Source organism: Octopus sinensis, linkage group LG7 (assembly GCF_006345805.1).
Source record: "Octopus sinensis linkage group LG7, ASM634580v1, whole genome shotgun sequence".
NCBI lineage: Eukaryota > Metazoa > Mollusca > Cephalopoda > Octopoda > Octopodidae > Octopus > Octopus sinensis.
In genome coordinates this window covers 9417738-9442737 of record NC_043003.1, presented here as the reverse complement: position 1 = coordinate 9442737, position 25000 = coordinate 9417738, and the positions used below count along the sequence as shown (strand labels likewise).

At 34.8% G+C, this 25000-nt stretch overlaps 1 protein-coding gene and 1 long non-coding RNA gene across 19 annotated transcripts in view; one reads left to right on the top strand and one right to left on the bottom strand.

Moving 5' to 3' along the window:
* The window catches only part of LOC118764168, a 17744-nt gene extending 7355 nt beyond the window's left edge, over positions 1 to 10389 (top strand). The window contains exons 2-3 of the long non-coding RNA XR_004999954.1: positions 611 to 617; positions 10375 to 10389. This is a non-coding gene — a long non-coding RNA (uncharacterized LOC118764168). The remainder of the gene's footprint in view (positions 1 to 610; positions 618 to 10374) is intronic.
* Positions 1 to 25000, bottom strand: part of LOC115214246 — a 397241-nt gene that overhangs the window by 265799 nt on the left and 106442 nt on the right. The gene's annotated exons all lie outside the window — the stretch shown is intronic.

Here is a 25000-nt window from a genome sequence, read left to right as displayed (position 1 = left end):
CAAACAGGTGCTTGCAACGTCACTGCAACCAGAATTACACAGAGAAAAAAACGGCATTTCTTATGTTCGCAAGAAGACGTAAGAGGAAGGAAGAATCGGATTGTTCTCATATCATTTTCATGTGTATGTTAGGTTCAAATTTGGTCTACTACTACTACTACTACTACTACTACTACTACTACTACTACTACTACATGTTACTCCTGCTATAACTGCCGTTGCTGCTATCTCTCCATTAACTCTAGCGGCATTGTTAATGTAAACTTTATCATCGTCGTCATAGACATTATCTTCATCATCATCATCCTCATCATCGTCATCGACATCATCATCGTGGTCCCTATCAGCGCGATCATCGTTGTTTCCGTTGTTTTTATTCATGTTTTCATTCTTGTTCTCATTGTATCTTGTTCTTATAGTTCTGCTCTTAAGCATTAGTGTTGGTGTTCACAGACACACTAGGACGAATATTCATTTTTATTTCATTTTTATATCATTAAAAGAATGCACAAAATGATGTCCGATGTTTGTGTGTACAAAGACATTCGTACCTACATGCACGTATATATATATATATATATATATATATTATATATATATATATTAGAAGAAATGAGGTACTCAGACGATCGGATGGTTTATATTTACAGATATTTATTTATATATTACATTTTATATATATATATCATATCACTTAGATCATTAGCGCTTTCTCCCATTCTAGTGGGGTTTTCAAATCAAACTAAGTTCCTGTGTGAGGAATTTTGATCATTTTATAGAGTTTTGTAGTGGTGGGGAGGAATATAAGACAGTACAAGAGGATGATGGATGAGGAGAAAGTGAGAGAGAGAACATGTGTGTATGTGTGTGTGCGTGTGTGTGTGTTTTTTGTATCTGGGATGAGTGCTAAAGAGAAAGAGGGGAAGAGAGAGGGAAGAAGAAGAAAATAATTTTTTTGGTCTGCTGGACAGAATATTGACTCCAAGGGGGTTCTAAGGCCTTAGGAAAAAAAGAAGAAAAGAGGAATTTCAGTTTTGACCACACACTCAGTGTCACTGAGTGTGTGGTGGCGAGGAGACAGGCCATAAATTATATTTCCTTTTATCATTGTGAGAGAGTGTGTGTGTGTTTAATGGTCAAATGCTTTTTGGGGCTTAAGAATTCTTTCAACATTTTATGATCGTTTTGTGGAGGTGTATCTGTGTGTCTGTGTGTGTATCTGTGAGTGTGTCCGTGTGTGTGTGTATGTGTGTGTGTGCGTGTGTGGGTGTGTGTGTGTGTGTGTGGGTGTCACACACACACACACACACACACACACAGCGTGCGATTGGTAATTTGCCACCATTTTATATTTCTAATTTCGCGCAAGTGCATTGTTTTTCATTTTGTTAAATACACAGTATCGCAGGGTTAGTTGGGAACCGTCTGTGAGAAAAACAGCTTTCTGACGCTATGCCTCCATTCATCTTCCTCTGACGCTATGCCTCCATTCATCTTCTCACACGGCCTCAGACTCAACACGGAGGCCTACGTGAAATGCCTGGAAGAGACAGTGCTGCTCTGGGTCAAGAGGGTGGCTGCTGGAAGACACTATGCAACAGGACTCTGCACCATTCCACACAAGCAGAAGATAGCAGTCATAGCTGTCAGACAATATCTGCGACCATATTACCCCTCACATTTGACCACCTAACTCCCCAGACTGCAATCCCCTTCATTATGTGTGGGACGCAGTTTTAGCGAGAGACCAACAAAACTTTTTGTAACTCCAAAGATGAACTGAAGGCAATGATTATGGCAGCATTCACCAACTTAAGCAAAGAGACCGTCCAGAAGAGTTGCAGACGATTCCGAAGTTGTCTGGAGGCCGCAGTTGAAGCTAATGGTGATTTTATTGAATATATTTACTCATTAGTATTTCAAGATATTTTTATGTAATTTTGGTTAATATATCTGTTAAAATTAAATGTCAGTGTTATTTTCATTTTTACGTAATTTAGACTACAGTTTATCCACCGCACCCTGTACATATGTATGTATTTGAAAACATAAGTAAAGATGGCTTTTACAGGGCTATTTTTTATTTTAATAATAATATTTACAGTAGGTGAAGCATTATTATTAAAGTAAATATTATCCTATAAAAAACATCTCTACTCATTTTTTTCAAATATATTATACTGACCCAGAACTTTCTTTTTATAATTCTACCATATATATATGTGTGTGTGTGTGTGTAAGCAATAAAAACAAAACACCACATTTGAATGAGAATGTTACCATATCCTACAAAATGTTACCACATCCTACAAAAAACGTATCCTATAATAATATTCTTCAAAATGTACCGATGCTGGAAAATGATGCCAGGATTAATCGGATTCTGCAGACATAAAGAAACTAAAAGAATTTACGTAAATACAGTAATACAATTATAAAAATTTACGATTATGAATGTAAAAGCAATCACAATCATGAGAGAACGTTACTAGATGCTGAATACTATTAAACGACATGAGAACTATCACTCAAAAAAGTATGTGCTACCCAACTGTGGAATTTGTGTTAAATTATCCAAAGATTCAGAATTCCATTTTCAATAAAGACAATCTTTCAAATCAATTAATTTTAACTTTTCGTCGAGAAAACTAATTCTTGTAATAACTTGTTTAGTATGTAGCGAGAATTTTATGGAATAAACAGATTCAGAAAATAAATAACGCTGCCTGAAGCATAAATTCTATTTCCTAGCTACAAACAGATATCTCTCAGTGAACATATAGTAGAATATACAGACATGTGTTGAGAATTATCAACTGAATCTAAAATGATACAATTATTTGCAATATCGCAAACCATTCGGGAATTGGATAATTTTAAGAAATGCCAAATAATCATCTGGGATGATCTCTGATTGGCATCCAGAAATCTTTTGAGGACCTGTGTAGCATATTACAGAATCTGTACAACTTTTAACATTCACTAGTATCTGTGACAAAAGAAGTGTTTGGTTGAAAAGTATCAGATGGCAGCTGTTGCAAGCACTTCCAGGAAATAGACATAGCTACAAATCAATAGACACCCGTTCACTACCGTGCATAAATTAGGAATCTCAATACATATCGACACACAGATTTCATCTCTGAATAAAGGATCTCCAATAACGATGTTGCATAATTCAGATCTGCTGTGTTAAGAAAGAGCACAAGACTAATGGTTAAAAAGTTTATACCATATGTCATTGATTCTATTATTTGTACAGAGTGCACCAAATGATAGAATGTCATTATAGCCAGAATTTCGCTAATACTTCAGACTCAAGAATATCTGAATTTTACCTTATCAGTCAAAAGATCCACCTACCCACCAAAGTTAATTTTGAGAGTTACTCCTAAAATTTGAAAAATACTGCTTTGCTGAAGAGCTGAAAGTGACAATAATTTCATTATATATTTGCCCATATTGGTAAAACACAAAACATATATCCTGACAATATTCAGAATATATTCCATGACAATATATTCCATGATATAATATTCCATGGCAATATTCAGAACTGCCTAGAATGTGATGGGTGCAAATCTAATGTCATATAAGTTTGGGCTGATCTCAGTCATTGATACTATTTATATAATTACTGCATGCATCCGGTTTCCTTGATTTATAAGAATGACTATATTCTCATGGGTGGTTTTCACCTGAGACACCAATTTGTCCTCATTTCTCAGTGTTTGAAGTATTATTGGAGTTCAAGGATACGTTATAATATCATGTATTACGCAAAATATATCTTTTTTAAATGAAATTAAATCATTTAATTCTGTGTTTTTATTTTAATATGTTTGAATTAGATATATAAGTCAATCTATGACTAAATATATAGCTATGTTAGTAATATTTATGGCTTAAGATACACGACTAATATATATATGCATTGGAAATCATTTCCGCTTTTACTTGCAAATGCAAAATTACTTTAAAGACGAATTCAGTGATGTTCTATTAACCGAATTTTCTTTCATTAATAAAAATTGCAGTCTATTTATAGCTAATTTTGAATCTGGGTAACGCTGGATATTGTGTTGCATCTAATAATAAAAGAAATGTATGTCAAATTCAAAGTGAGGAATTTAGCTTAGTGCTATGGAAATTGTTATAGTTGCTATCCTAAGAAATGAAATCAATGCACTTGTGTACTCTGAACATAATTCTAGGGAGAAAGCACAGTGATAATCACACTAAACCGGTTAACTATTCTTAGAACACTTGCATATGCTTACATCTATTTGGAACACATTTTAACAGTTTTAATATTTGTAAGCTGATTTATATAGAACAATATTTAGATAGTATATGAACACTAGGTAGTGGGTTCAGAACGAAAGAAATTCAATCAATAGCGATTAATTGCCCATTATTTCACAAGTGTAGAAAATAATATGTTGATCTCAAATATATAATAATTTCATCTTTTAATCAATATTTGTTTATATCTTTTCAACTGTCTCTCTCTCTCTCTCTCTCTCTCTCTCTCTCTCTCTTCTCTCTCTCTCTCTCTCTGTATATATATATATATATGCACACATGCAGACACACAAATACACACATATATATGAATTGACGTTATAAGAATATACAATCTTTCGAGAGGACGGAGAATAATCCTTTTTCGAATTGTTTCTCAATGTACATATAAAACAACCATTAAATTGTTATATATACATAACAACCATTTATAGTTATATATATATATATATATATATATATATATAATATATATATATATATACTTCAGGAACCAATTCCAAAAGAATACATATGAATGTTTAATATTATGTAAAGTTATATATATATATGCTTATTTCAGTTTATAAGTTTATCCTCTTTTCCAGAACTGATAAGCTCAAAATTGTATATATATATATATATATAGGGGTAAAATATGAAACATCAACGAAAACGCATATTGCAGATAGAAACAGGCTATTTATGACAGGCAGTGACAAATATATACATTTAGATTGACTGAGGTAGTAATACGAGTCATAAAGGTCATTATAATGAGATGATTATAAGATGATAATAATAATAAAGTAAGAGAACAAAACGAACAAATTGGTTTACGCGAAGGCTATTCGTATATATATATATATATATATACAATTTTGAGCTTATCAGTTCTGGAAAAGAGGATAAACTTATAAACTGAAATAACCATGCACTTTTTCATCGGGAGAGCTTTTGATCACGTCATATATCAGGTACTTAGTTCTAACTGTCAGCAACAACCTAGACTGAAGTGGACATAGCCATAATAAAGTTCAGAAACTGCTCATAAATATTTTCCAGTTATCAGCAATTCTTCCATTTGCACCTAGAATATTTCTGCCGGTTGCTGTCTCTATGCATAACAATATATTATTAGAAAAAAGCACCTTAAATATCTATCAAAAGTATAAATAAATAAATAGCAGGATATTTTTTATGATTCCGACTGCTTCAAAAAGCTCCAAATCTATGCTTTCTCTACACCACTATGAACATTACATCATTTATGCAATATGGAGAATATCACATTAGCATCGTCTTGGTGATGCCAATATCAAGTTCACTAATCAGTCAAGGTAAAGCTACTCTGTCGTATTCCGTCTACATACATCTACAAAACTTCATGTGTGTTCCCCACTGCTAAGAATCGTGAATGTCACTGTATTTGACATAGATTCAATTTTGTGCCGAACTGTGCATCGACAAGGAATGTCAGTAGTCAAACTAACGTCGTCACATTTACCCTCTCTTGGTTACCATCAAAAATAGTAATTCATAAGACTAAATATAAAACCAGAGGTAGCAAAAGCCGAATGAAATGCAAAGTTGGAGGAATTAATCCTGCAAGAATTATATAGTATGGCTTAGAATCTGTACACTCTTGTATTTATATGTATGAACCACGCAAATGTGAAAACCAAGCTGTATATGTAAATGAACTCAGGTAATATGTGTATACTTCTGAGTTCGTATGGCTATCATGTTTTGTGCATGTATGAAAATATTTTTGTGCATGTATGAAAATACGTGTAAGGGCAACATGTGTATGTCTATGAATGAAACGAAAAGCTAAATGAATTAGATGATAGGTGTTACCTAAATATGGTTGGCGCCACTCAGAATTAAACAAAGTATGTTGAGAGCTGCATAGTAAGTGCATCTCATTCAGTTACACATCATCTTCCAATATGTGGTAGTAATGGATATAGTGTTATCAATATAGTTAATATCGCATTAATATCGCACCTGGTCCGAATTTATTTCAAATTCGACTGAGGACTTTTTGTGTGTCATCTTCTTGGTTCATTGAACAGAACACAGATTTAAAACGACTTTGGACTATATGTATTCTTAGACTTCACGTTCATAATTGATAGAAAACTTAAGAATATTATGATGTTACTCTCTATATTTGTGCTTTGAAGCCATTTCGATTGAGTATATAAAGTAACGAAATGGTTTCAAAGCTTAAATATAAAGCATGACATTTTAATATTCTTAAGTTCTCAAGCAATTAGAATTTGAAGTCTAAGAGTACGTATATTCTAAAGTTGTTTTTAAATATGTGTTCTGTTCAATCATTACTGTTGATTTGTTATGTACAAGAATTTTTACACACTATAATACATATGTGGAAGTCTTCTTTGTTTTTATCATTATTATTATTATACTCGTCTAATATACCGATATTATAATGATACAAAGGTAAACGTTGTTTTATAAGACAGGAAAGTGCTCTACTTCAAAAATTATATTACATGGCGATCACTGATTTGTAGATTTATGTCCGAACAAATTGTTTATGCAATCCTGTTTTATTCTGTTTTAGATGCATTTAATGTAATTAACCTGTATGAATTTCTGAATTACATGGACATCTCATGAGATTATTCTCTAACCTTTTCGTTTTTGTTTTACATTGTTGCGGTCAATACTGTTGCCGTTCATTTTGAACATCTGTAAATTGACTGCAGGAAAAACTTAGGTGGGTGAGTAGAGAATCCCAGGAAAATGACATCTTAAGAAGGAAGAGTTAGGCGAATTTGTTCGGCGCGGGGCTTATGGGTCAAATACAGTATTTGGTGCGGGGTTTATGGGGTCAAATACAGGACTTTGGTCAAAATGTTAGACTTTTCTGTTTTCTTCAAAGCAAACCAATTATCTTATTTTAAAGTGTAGGAAATTATATTGCATTCTTTAAAAAGTACAGTAAAAAATAAAAAAGTAGAAATATATATTTTAATTTTGGTTTGATATGTTGGCATGAAATTTCGAAATTTATAGTGAGTGACTTATCCCCTAATACGAAATGATGCCTTCAATCATCTTCATACAGATTTACTGTTATAATTCTGCCTTATATTTTTGTATATTACGAATCATATTATATCATTAATAATGGTACATTATTGATGGGTGACAGTAATGATGAGGATATTGCATGATAACATTCACACTGTATTTCAGAAAATGAATTGGCAGAAAACTATAATTTATGTATGTGGGTGGGGGGGTGTATGTGCGTATGTGAGGAGTATGTGTGTGTGTGTGTGTGTGTGTGTGTGTGCGCGCATATGTGAGTGGGTAGTGTGTGTATGTGTGTGCGTGTACGTACATGTACACGCACTCATAATTTCCAGTAATTGACAACAGGAATGCATTTCTAGTGTGATCTTAATACAACCTGAGCTAAATAAAAACACGAACATTCTCACATTCTCGTTTATTTACATCAGATAATATAGACATGTGAAATTTCGTCTAGTTTCATTAGATTATAAAAAAGTGTTTTTGCATTTGCTATATCTTTATCCACGCTCGTCATTTTACGTGAAGTCTGTTTGCCTGTATTCTATCCTCTCCTCATCTTTTCTAAAAGTCACTCTCTTCCTGTCTCATTTTCTCACTATTTCTATTGAGTTTTTTGTATTTTCCAAATAATTATATTAAAGAGACAGTTTTCTGAGTGGAAACTAATAAAACTGTGAAAAAATGTCATGGTTTCATTGCTAAAAAATTAATTTAATATAATCTCTGGAGAAGTACAAAGACATAATTAGTGCGAATTATTTAAAGGTGTTTCTAAATCAATAAAAAAAACATAAAACTATATTTACAAATTACGTAAAACAATGATATTTTCCCTGGTTGGATGAATAATTATTAATTCTATGAAAATTTACACACATATTATTTAAATTGATTTCCTGGGGTATATGCATTTATATACGCCCACTAATAAGCACCATTCCCAAATGAATAACGTAAAAATAATTACATAAAGTTGATTAAAAAAATGAGATATATACGAAAAAAAGCTGGTTGATAATTTAAAACGATGTTACAAAGCCACATTGAATTCAGTAATGTAGCAGTATCTATTATGAATATATATGAAGTAACAGCATAGTGACATTTTTGTATGAATGTGTGCACGCATTTGTTTGTGTGTGTACATGTGTGTGTCTGTGTGTGTGTCTCTGTGTGTGTGTCTGTGTGTGTGTGTGTGTTTGTGTGTGGTGAAGCAGCCTGACGACAACCGGAATCCTAAGCGGTTCACACACTCTTACACGTATATACACACGAGGACTCACACATACTCATACACACACACACACACACACACAAACACACACATTCCAGCTCCTTCTTTCGCTGTCTTTCTGTCTATCTATCTCCCTCTTTCATCCTTTTTAATGTAAACGTGAATGTTGTTTATGTGTGAGCGTATATATATATGTGTGTGTGTGTGTGTATGTGTGTGTGTGTGTATAGGTTGATTGTTGATAAATAGATTGAAAAATGGATATACAAGGAGAGAGAAAAATCATGAAAGAGACGCAGAAAATATCTTTGTTTGATTTTTAAGTTCTTGAGAGAGTTCAAAAGCTGGTCCCAAAACATATCTGTTTGTCTGTCTGCATATATGTATTTATGTATGTAGATGCTTTACATATATATATGTGTGTGAGTATGTGTTTGCGTGTGTGTGGACAAGCATACATATGTGTATATTTGTGTATGTGCTGTGGGGGGGAGGTGAAGTGCGTAAGAGATTGTCCACGGATTATCGGTAATGAGATTTCAGTTCTTTCATCTGCTAAATGATGTATTCAGTCTTTGAATTAAAACGTGAGGTGGGTGTGGCACAATAATTATCGCAACTCACACCCAGTTCACAATTTATTTCTATAGACACGTGTATTTCTAGTGTTTTTCGCAAAGAGTATCACCTTACACAGAACGTGACAAGTGTGAACTACATACTAACAGGTACAGGTACGATCCGTCCGACAAGTTTCGATATACTGATTTTGTCTACCCTTACCTGTGGTAACAGAGACCTGTCAAAGACGCCACACACGGGAATTGACCCCACTACCTCTTTATATACATACATACATATACATATATATATATGTATATATATATATATATATATTATATATATATATATAATAAATATTAGGGAATAAATCCAAATTTACAGGGAAAAAATCAGATTTAGGATTAAATCCAATTTTATAGTAAAATATTATAAAATATTATTAGAGACAAAACCACTATTTTGCAAAACAAACAAGGAAAGACTTATCAATACATAAAATTTTAATAAATAGTCAAAAAAACCGCCACTACAATTGTTTCTTGTCTTGATCGACAATCTTCAGGTGGACTTCCAATAAGTCAGTTTCAAATTAAATATACATGCATACATATGAATATATATATACATATATATATATATATATATATATATATACGAGCAAAACGACGGTGCTGAGTTGTCAAACGTTTAAACCAAAACAACTTGTCCGACCGTCCCTTGAGAAACACTGGTATAACCTAAATTTGAGACACCAGCAAAAGAAGAAATAAAGATATTCTTTTTTTCTATTCCAAAGAAAAACGATTTTTTCACACACATATACAACCGTAGAGTTTAAAGTACCAGTAATGATAAGGCTGTTGACTGGGAGAATACAAACATGGTTTAAATAGTAAGCTTGGCAGGAAAGAAACGTGCTTTTAAGCAGTACAAAAACAACAAAAAAATGGAAGGACTGGTTACAGAAAGAAGCAGTTAAAAAGGACTCTACGAGCATTATGTTGGTCGCGCAAGACAAATATTTTCCACAAGTGTCTACGCTGTGCAAAATATGTCATAAATTTGATGAAACTATTGCTCGTTTTGTAAATGAATGTCCTCGGCATAACCGAAACCAGTATGCGTTGTGGTGACATAATGCTGTAGCAAAAGTTCTGTATTGAAAATTGTGTAAAAGGTGGTACAGCGACAAAGCCCAGAGAGTGGCTGAGTCGGAGACACACAAAATCTTGTGAAATTTCCCAATTCCAACGGTCCAGGTGCTTGAGCACCACAAACTTAATATAGTCGTGGTGGTCACAGTAAAGCATGATTGCTCTGTAATTTTTGTTGCATACCCATTTGATTCACTGATAATTAAGAAGGAAGGCGAGAACGTAGACGTGTACGACCGACTTAAATACGATGAAAGATGAAAAAAGTGAAGACAGTACCGATTTTTGTTGGGGCCCTGAGAGCAGTATCAAAATATCTTGAGAGAGACGTAAATAAAATGGGAATAGAGTGTCCGGTAGAGTTGCTGCAAAACGTTTGTCTCCTTGGATAGGCCAGAATTATCAAAAGAATATTAGATATTTGATAGGAGCAAATAGAGTTGTACCGTAGGCTACAGGTAACACACCGACTACTCATGCAACATCCCAGAAGCTCCAGCAAGACCTGAGGAGTAATAATAATAATAATAATAATATAATAATATAATAATAATAATAATATAATAATATAATAAGGAATCTTGCAAATTCGCAATGGAACTTAGCATTAACCCTGAAGCAGATGCAGAACCTGAAACCACTACCACTAAAAAATCAAAACGGATCAAACAGACTGCAAAAAAGAACGGGCAGAAACAAATTGAAGAGCGGTGGAGCCAGAAGCCTCTGCGTGGACAGTATATACTTCGAAGCCGAAATGCTGATGTAGACCAAGCAACAACCTATCAGTATCTGAGAAGCTCAGAACCAAAAGCAGAGACAGAAGGTTTCATATTCGTGGCAGAAGATCAAAGCTTGATTACCAGACACTACTGGGCTAACGTCCTTCAAAACGGTTCTGACCCTAAATGAAGATTCTGCGATACATTTGAAGAAACAATAGACCATCTCGTCTCGGGATGACTTGTGCTGAAACCAAACGAATACAAAAATCATAGCTTCACATCTTAACTGATTGGAAATGTTATCATGTACATTGTTTTGTCTCGGTATAAAAGATGAGCTACAGCAAATATTCTGCCCAGTACCACAGATTTGCTTGTCAGTTGCTTGACCATAACCAGTTGAGCATTTTCCTTAGTGGCTGACGATATGTGCATCTTTCATCCCGAGCAGAAATAGTGGGGGTGTTTCGTTCAAAGTCTTTAAACAACCCTTATTCAGCGACCTTTTGATCGGCATGGGCTACTCGACCTGAAGAAAATTCTAACTGGGCCCCACCTGCAAGGTCATGTGCTGTTATCTTAATATGAGATCACTTTGTCGCGTACATATGGTTGTGATGCATGTGCCTGGTATACCTATATCAGACGGGTAGTCATGATGGGTATACTGGGCTTCGTATATTTTAACCCTGTGTCACTTTGATGGCATGCACTGCTCTCTCAGTCAATTATAATAATATTTATAACTATAATAACTATAATGCAGTATCAGGTACTGGCACTCATGGCTTCTGGTCTGAACTGATTGGAAGTGTTATCGTGTACATGTTTGTTTTGGTATAAAAATTATGTGCTACAGCAGATATTCTGCTCAGTACCACAGATTTGCTTGTCTGTTGCTTAACCTTAACCAAATGAGCATGTCTCTTAGTGGCTGTTAATATGCCTGTCTCTGATCCTGAGTAGAAGTAGTAGAGGAGCATCATAGCCATGTGTTGAAAGGGGTTTGGTTGGGTTTGAATAACTCACCTTTGCAAACGTAGAAACGTGATTCGTTCCATATCTTTAAACAGCCCTAATTCAGGGACCTTTGGAGCGGGATGAGCTACTGGACCTAAAAGAAATTCTAACTGGGCCCACCTACAAGGCCATGTGATGTTTATCTCAATATGAAATTACCATGTCGCGCACATAGTCGTTGTGACGCATGTGCCTGGTGTATCCTTATCAGACGGGTAGTCATGATAGGTATATTGGGCTACGTATATTTGTACCCCGAGTCACTCTAATAGCATAGACTGTTCTCAATTATAATAAGTTACTTAGCGGTGAAAGTCGAAGTAGATAAAGCTATAAAGATAGCTTATAGACTAAGGGGTCAGAGAAAAAGTCGAAAGCTCTATGCATGAATATATCTATGTCTAAATAAAGTTATGTATACACATGTACCAATTTGTTACAACATCTGTTTCGTGCAAATATTTAACAAGTCAATTCTAAAATCTTTAATTAAAGATTACCTTGTTTGCTATGTGTATTGAGTATGCGACAGAAATGGAAAGGATTTGGAAACAAATTTTCTGATATTGTTTCGGAACGATATATGGTTCCAATTATTTCTCGCTTCAATCAGCATTGAAACACTGAAGTGGCCAGGTAGCCAACATTATGTAGATGTAGCGCGTTAGTAGTTCATTGTTCAACGGTACGATGACAGAAGGGAGACTGTGAATCGGTTTGTAAATTGGTGTCGATTCCAAGCAAGTGACCTCAAGTGTCTGCATATTTACATACATGCAGAATTCGATAATGTGTGCATGTGCATGCATATACGCATAATCACACGTACACAGAAACACACACACAGATATACAGATAAATATGTATATATGTACGTATGTATATATATATATATATATATATATATATATAATATATATATATATATATATATATATATATATATGTATATATATATATATTCTTTTACTTGTTTCAGTCATTAGAGTGCAGCCAAGCTAGGGCAGCACTTTCAAGAATTTTTAGTCGATTGAACAGACTCCAGTACATATAGTTTTAAACCAGGTACTTATTCTATCGACCTCTTTTGCTGGACAGCTAAGTTACAGTGACGTAACCACACGGACACCGATTGTCAAGCGCTGCTGGAAAACAAACGCATTCACATTGACATACACACATACATGTATATATATATAGAGAGAGAGAGAGAGAGAGGGAGAGAGAGAGAGAGAAGAGAGAGAGAGAGAGAGAGAGAGAGAAATACTGAATATAATAATACTGAATAAGTTTGCATGCAGTTTTTCAAATACTTTTCCCTTTCAGCAGCCTTTCACAATCGATAATTCACCATTTCAGGGCGAATTATTAAAGTGCCGAACGTAAGACATTGCAGTATTTCTACCGTGTTTTAGTGTTTACCTTCACCACATCAGAGATTCAAATCCCAGCCATAATCTTGTATTCTCATGCTCTTAGGCAAGGCTTCAAGGCAGTCCACGACAGACTGCAGTCAATAAATAAATATCAGTTAAGTACTGAGGTTGGTAAAATCGATTAACTCCTTTCACTAAAACTGCTGGCTTTGTGTCACAATTTGAAGCAATCATTTCATTTACTTTTCATGAGAGGCGAGAGACAATCGAGAACATCGACATGAAATATAATAAACTGGTGTTGAAGCATGTGTAGGACTGACACTTGTCCAACGTTGGGATTTTAAATTAGGATTTAAATCAAAGGATTTTAAATTAATCCGAGCTTGTCATTGTACAGAAATCTATCAAAGGCATAAGTCACAAATTATGAAAGAGCATTAATTTCCAGGTGATATGGCTTAAGTTCCTTTATAATCAAAATAACAAGCGTGCTCATATGTACATGATTTGATATGTGATTCAATGTGTGACTGCATGTCCGGGTGTGTAGGTTCATCCGTTTTACTTAAACATTTTTCTCAGGTCATTTGAACAAGTATACGTTATTATGGGCTTTCTCTACATTTTATATTACTTTTTTCACTTCATATTATCATTTTCAGTCCGTAAGTTACTTTGAACGGGTGTTTTTGTATATATGTTTGTATGTTTGTGTTTGTCCATGCATTCATGCATATGAGCAGGGGATAAGTATGCATATTCTAAGTCTTTCATTTTCACCTCATAGTTACATTTTGAACTTTCATACACAAACACTGACACATGAACTAAAAACGCAAGTAACTCGTGCTGGAACAAGAACTCGATAACGAATAAATTACAAATAATATAAATAAGATGTGTTCCCTCATTAAAAGACACCCTTATATAGATTGTACTGATATTGATGTGTGATTTTACCACTTCGTTGATCTCCGCTTCGCTCTGAAATTATCAGCAAATTTTATGCAGGTGATCTACTAGATCCTTCTTAGCCTTGCGATGGGATGTGAACTTCATTTTTATTCAAAAAGAGGTATTCACGCGACAGATGCTACTTTCACAGAAGTGGACTCCTCCTAAATAGTAAAAGACTTCTCTTCCTCTTCTAAGGATATAACTGTCTGACATAGGAATTCCTCGTCACTGGAAGGTTCCTCTTTGTTAGATTTGAAAAATCTTATTGCAAAAGATTTTATTACCTTTTATTTGTTTGGGTAATATACTGACTTCTGTTTACCATCGTCAGGGCCCCCATTCTCATACGTGGTGCGGTGGCACTATTATGAGGTAGCGACAACTTCTTTGTTCACTCTCTGCTATCATCGCATTAGTTATAGCATTTTCTCTGCCGGTTATGATTAAGAGGTTGTTGGGCCTCTTGGCTAGCTTTCGGCAATGCAGACGGGATGATATTTTTTGAAGTGCATATGCTGCAATGTCGTTCCATATAACTGTGCCTCTTTAAAACATGCAACACCCCTAGGTTTTTGTTGTATTTGTTCTTGACGTCCTTCTGGGCGAATCCTTCAATGGTCTGTACTACCGCATGGGTAGCATGTATATATACTCATAAATCTATCGATCGGAAAATTTCATCATTCCTAAAACTCTATGTCTACATTGTACTTCAGCAAGCTTCGTAATGTGCAACATTGAGTTTCATATTTAATTTTATTAAGAATATGGATCAGTTAAGAATTACTAAGAACAAGGCAAAACGAATTTAGAATAACGTTATCGAAATGTATTTTAGCACGTGACATATTAATCACATTAAAATATACATATTGTTTCACTAACGGATTGAAATAAAATACTGAAGTACAGAACAATTCAATTTTATAACAAATATTGGCTAATGATAATTATAGAAAAACACGCAGAATTCAGAACGCTGATGTATGCACATTTTTGGTATGCATACGAATATATCAACACACAACCGCGCCCACACACACACTCACACACGCACACACACACACACACATATATATATATATATAATATATATATATATATATATACATACACACATATACATATATATATATATAATATATATATATATATATATACACATACACATATACATATATATATATATATACACACACATATATATATATATATATATATATATATATATATATACATATACGTAACAGTATGTTTATAAATTATTCTATTGAACCGAATCAATATACAAGTAGGTCGGTTCCTACATCACTTAAGAATTGCGTTATTGATGGAATTCGTAACATCAATTCTAGGCAAACGCATTAAGTAAATTTAATCTTTATATATGTGGGTGTATGTGCGTGAGGGTGCGCGCATTTATTTCTGTGTAAAGTTTTATATTACTGGCTTGTCTCAGTAGACGTTTGCAAATGTACATTTTCAACACACATACACACACACACACGCACACACACACACACACACGCACACACACACACACACACACACACACACACACACACACACACACCAAACATATATATGTGTAACTAGGAAAATTTGTGGCATACCAAATATTTGAATACGTTAAATATATTTTTATTATTTTCTATATTATTTTATTTTCATTCACTACAGTTTCACGCAAGGTTGATTATAATAATAACTATTGTTTTTGTAGTAGTTAATGTTGTTGTTCTTGTTGTTGTCGTCATCGTCGTTAAGGCGGAGAGCTGGCGGAGTCGTTAATGCGTAGGGCACAACGCTTAGCGGCATTTCGAACGTCTTTACATTCTAGATTCAAATTTCGCCGAGATCGATTCCACCTACGCTGAATATGCTGGCTCTATACCAAAATTTGAAACAATTATTACTCTTGTTGTTGTTGTTGTAAGATTTGATTGCTATGTTACATATTTGAAAGAAATCGGCATGGCTCTTCAAATTGGGAAGGAACTTATTCTTGGAAGAGCCACTATGAAAATAGTTACCCATCGTCAACTAATAGAACTAAAAGACAATGTACGAAAGACAATAGCTATAACACTAATAACGACAGTGACAACGATGAAAAAACATTGAATTTAACATGATTTATGCCTCTTCTAGCAAAAAAATAAATACTATAAACGTGGTAAGCAGCGACTATTGCAAACAAAGTTGAAATGACTTCAAAAATGTTTGCAGAAAATAATAATCTGTTCTACAACCAGAAGAACTAAGGAAAAGTGTAAAAACACATCTTACCAAAAACGGTAGGACAATATGCCTAAATACATTGCAGCAAATTCAAGCGAAATCTACAGTAAATTAATACCATACACATGTATTACACCACATGTATTAGACTCAAAAGAATGTGGCTTGAGAGAATGACGCTCGCTCACGCTGACAAGTAACTAAAAATCAGTTTCAGGTAAAAATCATACAGCACAGTTGAGGTGGTTTCAAACAGAAGGGCAAGCGAAGGAAAATTCAACAACACTAAAAATTGTCGAACTGTTCCGATTACAACGTGCCTCGGTCGGAGAGTGATAAAAATATAAAGAGCTAAGGTAAAATCTGAAGCAGATATTTCCTTGGTTGTGTAGGTGGTAATATACGACATACAAGAAAACAATACGAGTATTCTGAGAGTGTATTTACTGGCAACGGAATCTTAGTGAAGCACATGGATATAACTATTAATTGAAACATACCAAGAAAACATTGGGACCATCCATGATCATATCAATCTCTTAAATGACTTTCAGCTTTTCATTATAGCTGAGGAGTGAAAATATATATGCCATTTATGTGGGGCTGCAAACTACATAAGAGCTCCGTGAATAAAGAAATACCTCCTCTGCTGTCAAAGCCTTCATTACTACAGCAATTTCAGCAAAATTTCAGCGGTATTATCGACATCAACAGCACCAAGAGTAGCATTACCAAGATAGGCAGCACTAAATGGAATAAACAAGAGAAATACACGAAACAGCAATAGCAGTAGACTTCAACGCTACATCCCAGAAATTATACCAGCAACACCACCAAAACCCAAAACTATTTCACCCTCATCAATTAACCAAGCTAGAAACACAAAGATATCCCTACCACGCAGCTGGAGACATTTCTCCGGCTGCGAAAACTCACCTCCCAAGGATAACTGCGAAGAGGAAGAGAAAAAAAAAAGAAAATGAAATGCGTTGCACCAGATAAAAATGAACAGCTCATAGGGAGCGATAGAGAAACCGACAAGCAATTACACACTGACATCACAAATGCAGCTAGACACAGCTAGAAGCATTTCCAACACTAAAAACACCGCCTATATTACAACAAAGCAAATGGAAGCGCAACTCAATCCACACCAACAGGAACAGCTTCTCCAAGTCGAACAAACAGAAAACCTTTCATCAATTATACGGCCATAGACACAAATAGCAAGGACTTAATGAAACGAATACATCAGTACACAAACACTAATCACAATCAATACGTCACAACACATAACATCCCTAATCGTATAAGCATAACACAAACAACAGAGGAAACCTACAACAAATTGAAAACAAAATAGATGAAGGGAACGGGAGATTTCGGAGGACTATAAATAAGTACAATAAAGACTATAAAGAAATGCTTTATAGCATATATAACCGGAAGGACGGAACACATGTCCTTCCACTGAAATAAGATATTTTTTTCATCTCAATGCCTCCTCCAAACTCAAAATAGGCAGTATAAATGCATGTGATAATTTCTTCAGGGTCTTGAGTCTTTATTTGGAACGCCCGCTCTTTAGTACTAATGATTGATTAGAACCGTATCCTGGGTGCACGCAAGGTCTGTGTGGGACTGGCCGATAAGAGACGGGAGGACAAAAGCCGCACAGACCAGTTCATATGTTTCCAATTACCTGACAATTTTCAACTGAATTTCCCGAATGTGTTAATGTGGACAATCAACATCTAGATCGTATCTACACAGTTGTACACAGTTGTACACAGTTGTACACAGACCGCAAATAATCACCCGTACGGTCAACCTTGACAGGTTCGTAGGCAGGGAGCCAGTTACTTGAAGCTGAACGCGTCCCTCCCTGCATGATTGAATTGTTAATCTAGAAAGTGGGTGAAAGAATAAGTAATGCTGATGATGATGGAGGTAATCATCATCAATAAATGGTGTTTCGTTCTGAAAAGGGTGATTAAAATAGAATCGTTTCGGTTTAGTAATTTCGTAGTGATTGGGAAAATGGAACAATGGAAAACCGAGAAGCTTGGAAGAGGCGCTTAGCAGACATTGCAATCGACGTATTCGCGGTGTGAATGCCCTTCGGCTAATCTTTCAGCGTGAGGTACAAAACCTGTTTTGTCAGAGATAATGTGCAAGCTCTAAGACACGGGTGGATGAAAGCCGTTCGATGGACTTTAGTAGCGGAGGTGCAATGTGGAAACAAAGTTACAATTCGGTTTTTAATGCACCATAATGGACGCATGTTACGTGACCCTAAGCAAATGCGTAAAGCCTTTCAGCAGCACTTTGGTTGACCATTCGAGACGTATGACAAACCCGAACGCAGAATGCATTACAATGCCTACATGTAACGCCTACCGCAACTTTCGGCAAGAGAGCAGAGTGTTGCTAAAAGCTGACAGCAGCCACGGACATACGGGAAACAATGGGCGATGGCACACATTGTCAATCGCCTGGTTTGGAGTGTCTTCCCTATGAGTTCCACTTTTATATACCAGAATTGATTTGGATTTGAACGCACAGTATGAAGAGCCATAAGAAATAACGCAAAGCTTTTAGAATTCACGTGGTCGTATGCATGTATTGTATTATATATTATATTATATTACATTATATTACATTATATTATATTATATTATAATATATCATATTATATTATATTATATTATATTACGTTATACTACATTTTGTATTATATTATATCATATTAGGCGTGAATCAATTTGGACGAGTTCGAGGTCAGCTGCAAGTATTATTTAAACATTACAATATTGGAATTGAAAAAAAAGCATAACGGTTTAGAAACCTTTACTATAAATTCTATTATGATGCTTGTAAATTGTAGTAATCAATGGAATGAACATGGGTTATGATACGGAAGTAACAATAGATACGAGGGTTTCAAACATGGAAAATTAATAATATGCTATAATATGATGCATTGCTGCCCAATCAATAATATCTCTATAATAGCATTAATACATAAAAACACACACGTATGTTTGTACATGTATTTTGTTAGTATTTTCTAGTATCTGTTAGTATTTTCCCTGCAAGGGAGGAATCTGATTTCTAACAATAAAACAAAGCTCTAACATTGGAATTTGGATAACAACAGCAATAATTGTTACATCCTGAATTTTAGTAAGACCCTGCTTTTTTTTTTACCGTTTCGTTTAAATTGTATCTGTAAAGTGTGTTAACCAGTATCTTTTTTGCTCCCAAATCTTTTTTTTTTTCCAGATTGTCGTTTAGATATTTACTAACCTAAACAAGTGTACCAATGGTTAATAGTATAAATGTGAATTATGATTATAAGATAGGATCTGTGGATCTCGAAGCGGTTGACTTTAAATATTCTCCTTCTCGCTAATTTTCGAAGATATGTTCATATCGGCAGAGCACCTAACCTACATGACTGTATATAACATTTCTTCCAGTTCCAAATGCATATCTCAGGCCTGTTATGTTAGCACCTGACAGACGTTTTGATGGGAATGTTCTCCCAATATTCCTTGTGTTGGTGCATGTAAGTGAACAATAAAAGATATAATGTTTGTATTTATACACGGGTGGAGGCACAATAGCCCAGTGGTTAGAGCAGCGGACTTGCGGTCGTAGAATCGCGGTTTCGATTTCCAAACCGGCGTTATGAGTGTTTATTGAGCGAAAACAGGGCTCCGGCAGGAGGGGGGGCGATCCTTGCTGTACTCTTTCGCCACAACTTTCTCTCACTCTTTCTTCTGTTGGCCTGCTCGCGTAGCCAACGGAGTGGCGTCATTTGAAGACTAAAAAAAACAATGCGAAGCGCATTGTGATCAACGATATGTAGCAACATCTGATAGCCTGGTTGGTCACGGTGATCACGGTGATTTATACACGGACACAGTTTTCTACGCTGGAAGGTTCTATCTTGACGATATTTTCGTAGCAAATAGGGATTATATATGTTATGCTCTTTACTGAATTGTGACCAAATCGGTATTTGTGTTTGCGTCGGCATTTCATAGCTTTGAGTCGGTATTTCATAGCTATCTCCTGCTCTTGAATAACCTTCGAGTGACGTAATATAGCAGTCACGAGTCATGTCAGACTACACTTCATGTTAATAGGGGTAGCCTCTTCAAATTTACAGGAAACACACCTATGCATAACGTTTTGATGTAAACAGAGTGATTGTATTTCACGGTTACCGAGATGTGCTAACGCTGCAGTTCTAAGTCGTAGACGGTCATCAGGAACTGAATGCTTCTAAAGAAGTTCACTATCGATCCGCAGTCTTATTCACTTCATTTTCATAGCACCAGTATTTAATTTTGTTGGGATTCCCTAGAGACAAGTCAAATATCCCAAACATCGCTATCAGCACTGGTACTTCAAATGAGAGATATTGTCTCTGAGACAACGATAAGTATGTATATATGTATGAGTAAAGGCCCGAGGTTTAGTGGTTACGGTATTTGGCTCACACTCGTAAGGTCGTGAGTTCGATTCCCGGCGACGCATTGTGACCTTGAGCAACACACTGTATTCCATGCTGCTGCAGTCAACTCAGCTGGAAAAAATAAGTAGTACCTGTATTTTAAAGGACCAATCTTATCACATTCCGTGTCGCAGTGAATTTTCCTCAGAACCACGTAAGGGTACACATGTCTGGAGTGTTCAGCCACTGGCATGTTAATTTCACGATCGGATCAACTGGAACTCTCATCATCGTAACTGATGGAGTGCGTGAATGTATGTATGTATTTATGTATATATCTTTGTGTGTACACATGTATAGTTTGTATGTATGTATGTACTCGGAAACTTTTCCGCTCGCGCTATTTTCTCTTGATTCTAAGTTTGGGCTATAGTGCAGCGTAAATATACTCTTGATATTTTCTGATGACAGTCGCCAGGGACGATGCTGAGGCTTACAGAAAGAGAAGAATTTAAAATTTACGGTAGAATCTTGATTCAAATAAGGTTCGGCATTACACTGGGTAGATCCAGCTGAGGTGGAAATAAGCATTTGTTGTTGGAGTTTTATAATTTTTACAAACAATTCCTTATTTTTGTATTTTCGATCAGCTATTTTCAGAAAGATGCTGATGGGAAATAAAGAATGAGAATTGTTGCATTCATGGAATTTAGAAAACAAGTGAGCTTGAGTATCATAAAAATGCTCGAAAAATAGGAAAAAAAAGACAATTGTAGAACCAAAAATTGAATTCTAATTTTCTATTTTTCAGTATTCTCTTCTAATTTAGATAATTAACCCATGTGAATAATTATTGTAGGTCAGTTTATCCAATTTCTGTTTGGATATTTGGGGGTATATACTGTCCTTATTTTTCCTACAAACAGCGAAAACGAACAAATTTCTAAATAAGTTGTACAGTTTATGACCTTATCAAAAAGATGCTACACATCGCAAAAATTTCAGTATCTTGTGGCCTATATCGTATTAAACTCCTACATATATCCTACATAAATCCAAATAGTAGAAAAATATCATTTATTTATATAGTTATCCATTACTTTTTAATCTTACGTCACAGATTGCCAAAACTGGTTCTAATGACTATAGTACATTTACTTTGAGAATGAGACTAATATTATGGAAAGCAAAGCAATAAAAATAAACTAAACACTAAAAATAAAACGCAATATAATATAAATTAACATAATTTCCAACCACCAACCACAAATCTTTGTACGAGAAGCTAATATTTCGCTATTTATTTTATTCATGATAATTATTTTCTTTCTGACGTAACGATACTGAATACACACATAAACTTGACCTCGTTGGGTTTGGGACGCACGAACTAAAAAGATGTTACTAACCAGAGGAAGGATTTTTTTTTATTTATGCGCCCTTTTCAAGCCTAGCCAGGCTCATGGGCCCGGTCTCCCGGTTTCTGTGGCGTATGTGTTCCCCCCAGCTGGACGGGACACCAGTCCATCGCAGTGTTACTCAAGAAACAGCAAGAAAGAGTAAGAGAAAGTTGGGGCCAAAGAGTACAACAAGGGTCGCCACCACGTCCTGCCGGAGCCTCGAGGAGCTTTAGGTGTTTTCGCACAATAAACACACTCAACGCCCGGTCTGGGAATCGAAACCGCGATCTTTCGACCGCGAGTCCGCTGCCATAACCACTGGGCCATTGCACCTCCTGAGGCGCAAAGAGGAAAGATTAGGAAAGATTTTTTTTTCAGTGTTTTACGAACCCTGTTATACACTGACAGACAGGTAATTAACATAACTACAAATTACATAATTGTTTGGATGAAACTCCCGGTTAACAGCTATTTTATTACATTAGAACGTTCATCTTACATATATTTAAAAGCGTGGAATTGTTTCTATTGAGTTAAACGTTTAAGACTGTTATGAAACTTCCTGAAATCATTTCCCTGTAAATGATGGTAAATTGTCTACTTTGAAGATTTGGCAAGAAGCATCATGCCGGGTGGTTAAACAATTTAGATTTATATAAAATAAGAAAATAAATGAATAGATTAAATGAAATAATTTCAGCTTATAAATTTATAAATTAACGCATTAATGTAACTTATAGTATGTTCACACCTACTACATAATAGCCAAGCGTTTTTCATTTAAATCCTACCAGTAAGGCATCCCTGAAGGCCAGTCAGTGATAATTCAATATCAAGCTCCAAATCTAATCTAAAACATATTTACGCCAATTTTCTGGATCGATTAACATATTTACCCTCCTGTGATCTTAAGAAAGAGAATTTGTATGTTTGCTTACTAACACCCTGAATTGAAACTTGCTATAGTATTCCTGTTTTGAAGATAGATTTATTATCATCTAGACACTCTGTCAATCATCCTCTTCTTTACACATATCATACATCTTTCCTATACATTGCGGAATATGTTTAACAGAGTAAACAGTTCAACATTAAATTCATTAAAAGACATTCTATTTTTTTTCACTAGCATAATGCATAAGGGAAACAATATTTTCTATGCACAAAACGTTTTAAGGAATTGACATTATCCTCTTATTTGAAGAAAAAAACCAAAATCTTGTTGCAAACATGGCGATACGCAAACAAATGAGGGAAAATATTCAATAAATTAATAACGAAACATAACTTTCCATGCTTAATTGAAAATCTCTTCTTTGTCGGTAGAACATTAACAATAATGTGCGTGCTTCAATCTGTTTGGCGTCGTAAGCGAAACCCTAACCCTAACCCGCTTGATCAACTAACAGGAGGATGTACTTAAGTAGAAGATATGAATAATGTAAGAGCTTGTTTATTCATCAAGCTGTTGTCTGTCGTCTCTGCCCTGCTGATGAGGTTCAATAAGATGGAAACATTCCACTTGTGGTCACTGACCGCCCTTATCACAATTCGGTTTTGCCTGAAACATGCGAAAAACTAGGGAATATTGATAGGGTTTTGTTTCCTTATTTTGAGAAGAATATATCAGTTTATTAGAAATGTTTGCATAAGGTTACACGCTAATAAGACAAATATATACATACATATTTATAAGCATACAAATACATAAATGAGCATGTGCGTGTACATGTATGTGTAAATGTATGTATGAAATAAGTTTGTTCTAAACAACGAACTTTCTTCTAAACTACGAACTAGATAGACACATCAGTAGTCTTGGAACTTTGTATATTCCTTCGCAAGGACTGTGTTAGAATTTGCTTCATAGATTTATCCAATTGCCAAGTCTCACAGCACCTCGTCTTTGTGTGACTTTAAAGGCATTCATTTTAATGTAAGCATTCCGATCAGGTGCCCAGTGAGATTACAAATAATTCGCTTCCTCCTGTTAGTGTAGGAGCCCCCAGCCCCCAATAAAAAGTCATGAAACTTGTCCTCATCAACTCAGTCAGCTATTCAACATATATATATATATATATATATATATATATATATATATATAGATATATATATATATATATATATATATATTATATTATATATACATATATTATATATATATTATATATTATATATATATATATATATATATTATATATATATATATATATACATATATTCATATATATATATATATATATATTTCACTTAATTTATCAAGCTTCTGTATTCCTAGCACATATTTCGCCTTAATGTACTGATATATGAAAATTATATGGCTTGTGTTAGTAATACCAGCGATTATAATTATTTTTATTTTATCGCAATTTGATTTGTTTACATATTTCTCGATAAATTATGAGCGCCAGGCGATATACCAGAATTCCCTAGTTGTGTCGGGACGTTCGGAGTCTGCGCAGTGATATGATTAGTTAGGGAGAGTAAATCATTAGAAGCACA